This window comes from Haliotis rubra, unplaced genomic scaffold (assembly GCF_003918875.1).
Source record: "Haliotis rubra isolate DU_JTF1 unplaced genomic scaffold, ASM391887v1 Scf174, whole genome shotgun sequence".
Taxonomy (NCBI): domain Eukaryota; kingdom Metazoa; phylum Mollusca; class Gastropoda; order Lepetellida; family Haliotidae; genus Haliotis; species Haliotis rubra.
In genome coordinates, this window is record NW_025765714.1 from 1,257,275 (window position 1) to 1,266,383 (window position 9,109).

General features: G+C 42.9%; 1 long non-coding RNA gene across 2 annotated transcripts; it reads left to right on the forward strand.

Annotated features, from left to right (window-relative positions):
- The first annotated feature begins 173 nt into the window (after window positions 1-173).
- Window positions 174-8,282, forward strand: LOC124272910. 2 transcript variants are annotated; one of them, XR_006897489.1, is made up of 4 exons: window positions 174-185; window positions 7,613-7,722; window positions 7,806-7,958; window positions 8,138-8,279. It is a non-coding gene; the product is annotated as an uncharacterized LOC124272910 (long non-coding RNA). The 2 variants fall into 2 exon arrangements; XR_006897490.1 differs by lacking the exon at window positions 174-185 and having other exon boundaries at window positions 7,605-7,676; window positions 7,760-7,958; window positions 8,138-8,282.
- The last annotated feature ends 827 nt before the right edge of the window (window positions 8,283-9,109 follow it).

A 9,109-nucleotide genomic window follows, 5' to 3' on the forward strand; every position in this document is an offset into this window, starting at 1 on the left:
AACACAGGTTTACCCCTCCTTGAAACTAGGGTTCACGGGAAACGAAAGTCATTCGTTAATATGCGGACATTGTCGACAAGCCGTTGTCGTGACGAGCCTACAAGGGATGGTGTTGCACGCCGTCCCTGCACAGCACAGCTGACTCACCAACTGTCCCCCATGGCGTTCGGGCAGGGGGAGACAGAGTTGGTAAAAACGATACAATTTGAAAGCTGGAGTCAAACTTTTCATATTTTCAATTGTATTATGATGTGTACAATGTCCATACTATTATGTGGAAAGAATTCATACTATAATGAGAAAAGCATCTGTACTATAACGTGAAAAGTAGCTTAATTTGATGTAACGTTAAACGTATGCATACTATGATGTGAAAAGTTGTTTACTATAACGTGAAAAGTAGCTTTGCTATACGTGAAAAGTATACACTGTAATGTAAAAAGTATTCTCTGTAATGTAAAAAGTATACACTGTAATGTAAAAAGTATATACTGTAATGTAAAAAGTATTCACTGTAATGTAAAAAGTATACACTGTAATGTAAAAAGTATACACTGTAATGTAAAAAGTAAAAGTATACACTGTAATGTAAAAGTATTCTGTAATGTAAAAAAGTACTGTAATGTAAAAAGTATTCACTGTAATGTAAAAGTATTCACTGTAATGTAAAAAAAAGTATACACTGTAATGTAAAATGTAAAAGTATACACTGTAATGTAAAAAGTATACACACTGTAATGTAAAAAGTATACACTGTAAGTATACACTGTAATGTAAAAGTATACACTGTAATGTAAAAAGTATTCACTGTAATGTAAAAAGTATACACTGTAATGTAAAAGTATATAAAAGTATACACTGTAATGTGTAATGTAAAAGTATACACTGTAATGTAAAAGTATTCACTGTAATGTAAAAACTGTATAGTATTCACTGTAATGTAAAAAGTATTCACTGTAATGTAAAAAGTATACACTGTAATGTAAAAAGTATACACTGTAATGTAAAAAGTATTCACTGTAATGTAAAAAGTATTCACTGTAATGTAAAAAGTATACACTGTAATGTAAAAAAAGTAAAATACACTGTAATGTAAAAAAAGTATTCACTGTAATGTAAAAAGTATACACTGTAATGTAAAAAGTATACACTGTAATGTAAAAAGTATACACTGTAATGTAAAAAGTATACACTGTAATGTAAAAAGTATACACTGTAATGTAAAAAGTATTCACTGTAATGTAAAAAGTATACACTGTAATGTAAAAAGTATTCTCTGTAATGTAAAAAGTATACACTGTAATGTAAAAAGTATACACTGTAATGTAAAAAGTATTCACTGTAATGTAAAAAGTATTCACTGTAATGTAAAAAGTATTCAAACTAGAATGTGAGAAGTATTCCAACTGTTCGTATTTCCATTGTCTCCACAAATTGATTGACAATGCGCGTGTCGGTATTAGCCACATCTTCCTTCATTCGTCCTGAGAGCAGTCATGGACCGGCCGCAGGGGTATCACTGCCTGAAAAGTGAATTTCAGATGAAAAGAGATTCATAGTGTCGCCTGTCAGGTACAACGATTTGGGGGCCAAGGGATAAATGTTCACTCCAACTACACCCAGAAACGATGGTCGATATGGACACGCTTGTAATATCTCATATCACAATCACTCACATGCGAGTAGAATCATTTCTAAAGTCAGGGCCATGGGTACCCATTATACAACGTTACAATCAACATCTGGTGGTGGGGAATAATGCAATGTGCATACTGTGGTCTGGCCCTGGACTCTGGGTCCAACATGCATGTCCAGCAGTTTCCTTAGTCTGTCTCAGTCCCTGAACCACATTATTTTCCCTACAGCCTAGCCTTCCCTGTAGTGCTAAAGCCCTAAACGAAGCAAGTCTAGATTTCCCCAGGTTCAGGAATCTGAATCTCTGGTCTCCCTAGGGCTCCTTTTCAATTTAAATGGGCTTGTTTGTTACTATCAAAATTATATATATTCAGAGACTTAGCCTCAGTCTACAGTTTCCTGTACGTGTACGGCCACAGTGCGGACAGTGTGAAGTGACCGTTCACAAGCTGCGCCTGTGTCCGTGGTTAAAACATTCCAGTCTGACCGGTAGCCCGGTGAAACGTTTGCTATGAACTAGCTCGACAACAATGGTTTAATTGGACAGAGGAAAATAACAAAATGTGAAATACAACTATGATTTGCTACGTTTCACAGCCTCCGCCTGAATGCCACACGAGCCTGTCAGTTTTACGGTAGTCAATAGATTCGTTTGTTCGGGATCTCACAGAACAGTTTGTATTTAGATCATTTACAGTGCAGATTGGAGCACACGGAAAAACGGGCACAAAACATTTAATTCAAACAGCAGAGCTGATATGTTTAATCCCAGAGCCTGACGGAGCATCAGTTGTTTCAGCAGTCGTCAGATCAGCACGCGTCTTCAATCAGAGTTTAAAGTCCTGTCTAAATTCAGGGTTTGAAATGGGATCCACCTACTGCACGAGTGCCCCGCCTTGTATTGTGACATGTATTTGAAGTTCCTGCAGACGACAGCAAACCTAATGGCCGAACAGACGTGGGGGATGTCGGCCCCTCTCACCGCTCAGTGCTGGGGTAGATGGCTCTCAAAGATCAAGTGTAAGGTCAAGAACCATTACGTGATCAAGCCATACACCTGGAATTGTATGTAAAAGGAATAGATGTAGGATGCAATTTCAGCTCTTTGATCTCAAATAACCTGTCGCCAGTGACGTCACGAACATCTGAATAATGATACGGTCTGAGAAGCTACGTGGACAGGACGGGCAAAATGGGGACTGTGTGCTATAGGGATGACTCCGGGATACAGGTAATAGTCTGGCATTTTCCACGAGCGAATTAATCTACCAACGATAGGGAAGCTGTTATCCGCAGGCAGTTTCCCATAACCAGTAACACCTGACACTGTTCCTTGATTAATGGCAAGTGCATGCAACTCGGCCGCCTTATCTCGCGGTGTGCTGGAGAAGGAAGCTAATACTTTGACATGTGGACATAATCTGCCATTCGACCTCAACAGCAACTTCCTGAGCGACTTGTTTGTAAAATACGTGTCACGTGACCCAATCAAGGAGTTATCAATGTCAATCAATCAATCAATTCCGCGTGACATTTGAAGTCTAAATGTGTCTCGCTGGCCTCGCCCTCTGTAAATGGCTGTACATCCTGTCCGGGGAGAAAACTAAGAATCAATAATGGAACAGATTAACTTCACATATCCAGGCTAGGACATATTCTACCAACAAATGTATGATACAACCTCGAAGAGAAGTTGATATCTAATAAAGCCATTTTGTTGTAGTTACAAAATAGTTTTGTCCGAGCAAACAAGTGTCAATTTGGCAATAGCCAAGACAAAGTCAGCCATGGCCTGAAGTCCAATACTTGTGCCACAAGACGTGTGGGGGACATGTCGTGTTTGTCCCCATGTCCAGTAATGTTCATTAGTCAAGGATGTCAGTGAATCAGGTATATATCGCCACAGGGATCTGAAACAAATATATCCAAGAAAGCCTGTGCAAGTCTAGAATATTTTGCGTCTAGGAGAAAGTTTCTGAGCTCCTTGTCATGCTTTATTAAGAAATTCCTTTTCTGTAAAATGTGTTCAGAGACTCAAAGCCATGTTGGCGCAGCTACTAGTGAGGCTTAGGTGTGCAGTCATGTCTGATTGCATGCTTTGTTGAACGGTTGGATTAAGCCATGGTGTCGACCAGAGAAGGGATTTGCTGTTCAGATTAAACCAGGTGGAATTTTGCTGAAAATACAAGCCGATTATTCAGGGGGAGGGGTCAGCTTATGTAATATACACACCAGACATGTTTTGTCATGTCAGGTGTTTTGAGAATGGCGAGTGATAGACATGTGTGAATCTGGGGCCACTCAGCAGTTGGTTGGAACCCGTTATGAATGTCACATTCGCTGGTGTACAGACTTCACGTCCAGCCTCTCACACAGGGCAACCATCTCAACGTCAGCTCGAGACCAGGATGTCCTTTCTTTACTCGACAATGATAATACGATCAGCAAACAATTTAAATAATATGTGACTGTCACACACACACACACATGGACGTTGCCAAGTCACGTTCGTGTCCCTGTTCATTGTGTCCATCCCATGCAGCGTTCACGCATCACGTGCTTTGACTCGACATGCGCAGTTCCATGGAGCATGATGGTCGACATTCCAACATTCACTTGTATGTTAGTAAGTGGATTATGCTCAAGTGGCGCACAATGTACAACGAATTGTGCGTTTAACGCTTTGAGATATAAATAGATGTGTGACGTCAAGAAAGTTAATATTGAGGATGTCCTGAAAAGCATGACGAAATGAGAGGGGGAGCCTTTTTAAGGGGCTCTGGCGGGGTGCATCTGGGAGACCGGGGTGTTAGTTGACTGAACACAATGATCTGTTACACGCAAAATAACTAATTGTGGTGGTTTTCGACGCTGCGTCTTATATTGCTTGAAATGCAGTTTCAAATTTGAGAACAAAAACGAAACCATTGTTCACATTTGTATTCACCTCCTTTTCCTCCTCACACCCTGGAAATTCCACACGGTTATGCCGATCACGTCGTGTGGCCTGATCAACGAAACTAGATCCCGGATACGTCACGCCAGTGCCCGTGTCTAGCACTCTAATGAGATTACCGAGAATTAGATACACAAAAAAGGTTCGACTGGATGTATTATATTTATATGTGCTTTATGTCAGTATATGAAGTAGGAGGTACCAGTGTTGGGAATGTGCATCACCGAGGCAGCAAATCTTTAACACATTGACATTTATTCAGATAGCCTTTATCTGTTTATGATGGGGTACCCATCAATGCATCTCCCTCTCTCGCTCTCCTCTGTGTGTTCGTGTGTGCGTGTGTGTTTTACATGAACCCTTTTACAGGTGAGCGTTTTCGGCTCAAACGAGATTCCATATATACTCTCCCAAAACGTAGGAATCATTAAATATATAAGTTGTGATCTCAATAAAAGGACCTGCTTGGTAAAATGACTGCCAGGGAAACAGGGAAAGAATGGTTTCGGAACCAAAATGGAACGTCGGAAAACCCGAAACATTGCACCTGGACAAGGCAATTCTTACGTTGGTAGGGTTTCAATCCTCATTGAAAGATCGTCAACGTCAAATCGATGAGTCACTATTACTATTCGTTTTCCTTATCCATAGTAAGACTATTCAAGTTGTGTGTGAGTGTGAGTGAGTGAGTGAGTGAGTGTGTGTGTGTGTGTGTGTGTGTGTGTGAGAGAGAGAGAGAGAGAGGAGGGTAGGAGGGTGGTAAGGCAAGACTTTCTCAAATTGTCATCGGGAGATAAGTCTTCAGCATCAACTGCTTGTGTCGAGAGTCGACTAGCGCGATCGGCTGGCCTGACTCGCTGACTGGATCTCATCATATTCCAAATGCGCAGATTAATGGTCATGATGTCAATCACGGTATTGTCTGGTCCAGGGTCCATTATTTACAGACCGCCGTCGTATAGCTGGCTGCGGCGTTAAACATTCCACGCCATATAAACGAATGTTTGACCAATCTTGAGATGACCCATTATTGATGAAGTCACCTCAAGAGTTGAGACCACGTTAGTTTCATAGCGATGTTTTCGATGCAGTTTCTTGCCCCTATATGGAGCGTCGGTATGTGCAATGAACCAGAGGTTGCTATCCAAGCTATATGTGTTCTTGTTCACATACCAACTTCTAGAATGCCAGCCAAACAGGTGCACACCCATGTCGCCGTTCTTGGCAGTTTGCACCCAACCAACACATTCTGTTGGTTGTCATGTTACACCCTGTCCTTCCTTTTTCTGATTCATCTCTAACCATTACACGACATCTTTTTGTATTTCTGTAAGCATCTGTTATTTTCGAATATCTTCTACTTTCTTGCAGATACATAACGGTTCATTTACACATAAAGTTTTTAGCACACATGACAGAACAACACAGGCACCTAGGGCCCTTCAAGGTAGAATGGCACAGAAAAGTAGTGTTCCATGGCAGAACTAGACAAAGCCCTATTGGTTCCATGGCAGCACGACTGACAACTGGTAGTTCCATAATGTAACTACACAGACACCTGGCGGTCTCCATTGAAAACAATTAGTGGTCCTGAACGACACAAATAGTGGCACCAGGGTAAACTGACAGAAACAACTAGTAGATCCGTGGTAGAACCACAGACAATTTGTGGCTCTGTGGTGGAATGACACAAATAGTGGCTGCGCGGTAAACCGACAGAAACAACTAGTAGATCCGTGGTAGAACCACTGCCATTTTTCTGGCTCTGTGGTGGAACGACACAAATAGTGGCTGCACTGACAATTAGTGGCTCTGTGGTGGAACGACACAAATAGTGGCTGCATTGACAATCAGTGGTTCTGTGGTGGAACGACACAAATAGTGGGTTGAACTGCACAAAACAAGAGTGGCTGCGTAGTCGATTGACGAAGGCAGCTAGCAGATCCATGGCAGAACAACAGACGAACTTGTGGCTCAATGATAGAATGACACAAACTCCATGGTAGAACCAAACCTTTTAGCGTTAATAACCCAAATCCTACGTTTCTTCTCACTCGCATACGGATTGACAAACTGCTACATTAATGACATGAAGTGGGTTAGGCTGGCGGATTATCTTGTTAAAATATGCTGCTACTGCTGCAGCTGCAGCGTGGAAACGTATCCTGCCTGATAGCAGAGTGTAAACTAACCATAGACAAAGACGTGTGAATCTGTTCAGCAGATATGCACTTTAAAACTATTTTGTCCACTGATGAGAAAACAATGGATCTGTTTAGTGCGTTCAATACGTGTGTTTAAAGAGTCCAGTAGTTGGTATTTGGCTAGAGTTCTCTACACACTCTGAATCAACACTTAGCCTCAGGTAGACGCTCCGACTCCAGCCAGTGTCAGCACAGCACTGACCGATATCCACAAGAGTAACAGTTGAAATTGCCTGAGTGACTGGTATATTGCCAACAGGCATTCACTGGGGTGACAGTTAATATCGCCTGGCCACCAGTACAATATTTTCAATAGACATTCACGCTGGAAAAAGTATCGTCTGGGCTACTATGTTATATTACCAACAGACATTAACTACGGTGACATTTAGCCCACTACTGTACACTGCCATGAGAAATTCACTCCCAAACGCCACCCCCACGAAATTATCACATTTGGTAGTTTCTGGATCAATCACTTAACAACACCAGTGCAGCGGTTTCAATTTTTTATTCAAATTTGTACAGTAGATAAGACTTTCTGCAAAGATGACATAATAAGTTAGTGTTTACATGCAACATAGTCCACTCTGAAACTGCAGCAGCCAGCGGACCAACTCACTGACCTTGGGTAGTCTGTGGTGGCAGGAACTAAAGAGGAAGACAACTTACACTACATGCATGGATACTCAGCAGTGAAACATCGACACATACATGTACTATATGCATATGCATATGTATATGGATAGTTTAGATTCGCAGTCACTCATTTGTGAGGGCCTTCATCAAGGTTAGTTTGGATAGGGAATGGGGGGAGGAGAAAAAGAAGACAGGGTGGTGGATACATCTGGAGAGGTGGGGGAAGGGCTGGAACACGGCAGGTGTTGTTGCCAGTGAGAAGGCAGGGTGGTGGATACATCTGGAGAGGTGGGGGAAGGGCTGGGGGAAGGGCTGGGCACGGCAGGTGTTGTTGCCAGTGAGAAGGCAGGGTGGTGGATACATCTGGAGAGGAGGGGGAAGGGCTGGAACACGGCAGGTGTTGTTGCCAGTGAGAAGGCAGGGTGGTGGATACACCTGGAGAGGTGGGGGAAGGGCTGGGACACGGCAGGTGTTGTTGCCAGTGAGAAGGCAGGGTGGTGGATACATCTGGAGTGGAGGGGGAAGTGCGTGAGTGAGTGAGTTTGTTTTGACGCCACTTTTAGCAATATTCCAGCAAATATCAGGGGGACACCAGAAATGGGCTTCACACATTGTACCCATGTGGGGAATCGAACCCGGGTCTTCGGCGTGACGAGCGAACACTTTAGCCACTAGGCTACCCGACTGCCCCTGGAGGGGGAAGGGCTGGGACTCATGGCAGGTGTTGTTGCCAGTGAGAAGGCAGGGTGGTGGATACATCTGGAGTGGAAGGGGAAGGGCTGGGGTTGGAGCCACAGTGGATGGTTGTTGGATGCAGGTGAGAGTGTTGTGAGAACAGGTTTCTTAGGTTGTAGTGTTGCAGTACCAGCTAGGGATCAAAAGGGTAATTGAAACGGTCAGAGAGGATGTGGTAGTAACTGGCAACAGGTGTTTAAATTGGAGGCATTTGCCTTGTGCCCACACCCACATGGTATAGTGAAAATAAAATATTAGTGGTCTATCTAGTCTAGAACACAAATCACACTAAAAGCCATGTGAAACATGGGTTGGAGTGGCCCTTCTTTCAACATGAACAAGAGAACCCGTAGCATCAACATAAGATATCAACTAAAATATAACCCACTACAGTATCTAACCAAATCAACACAACATACAGCGTAATTACATTTTTACAACCATCATCCACAGCTCCACCCCAGTTTGCTATACATCATCAGAACCATCCTTTGGTTGAAATGTTTCATCCAGGGAGGTCTCAGTGAGCAGGGAGAGTGATTGGATCAGGTGCGTTTCTCCCATCATGCACTCTTCCTTCAAGGGAGGTCTCAGTGAGCAGGGAGAGTGATTCGATCAGGTGCATTTCTCCCATCATGCACTCTTCCTTCAAGAGAGGTCTCAGTGAGCTGGGAGAGTGATTGGATCAGGTGCATTTCTCCCATCATGCACTCTTCCTTCAAGGGAGGTCTCAGTGAGCAGGGAGAGTGATTGGATCAGGTGCATTTCTCCCATCATGCACTCTTCCTTCAAGGGAGGTCTCAGTGAGCAGGGAGAGTGATTGGATCAGGTGCGTTTCTCTCATCATGCACTCTTCCTTCAAGGGTGCTCCTGATGAAATATGGCAAGTTGGGGAACAGAGTTGTGCTTGCGTCATAACATCTATCTTGGCACATTTAGC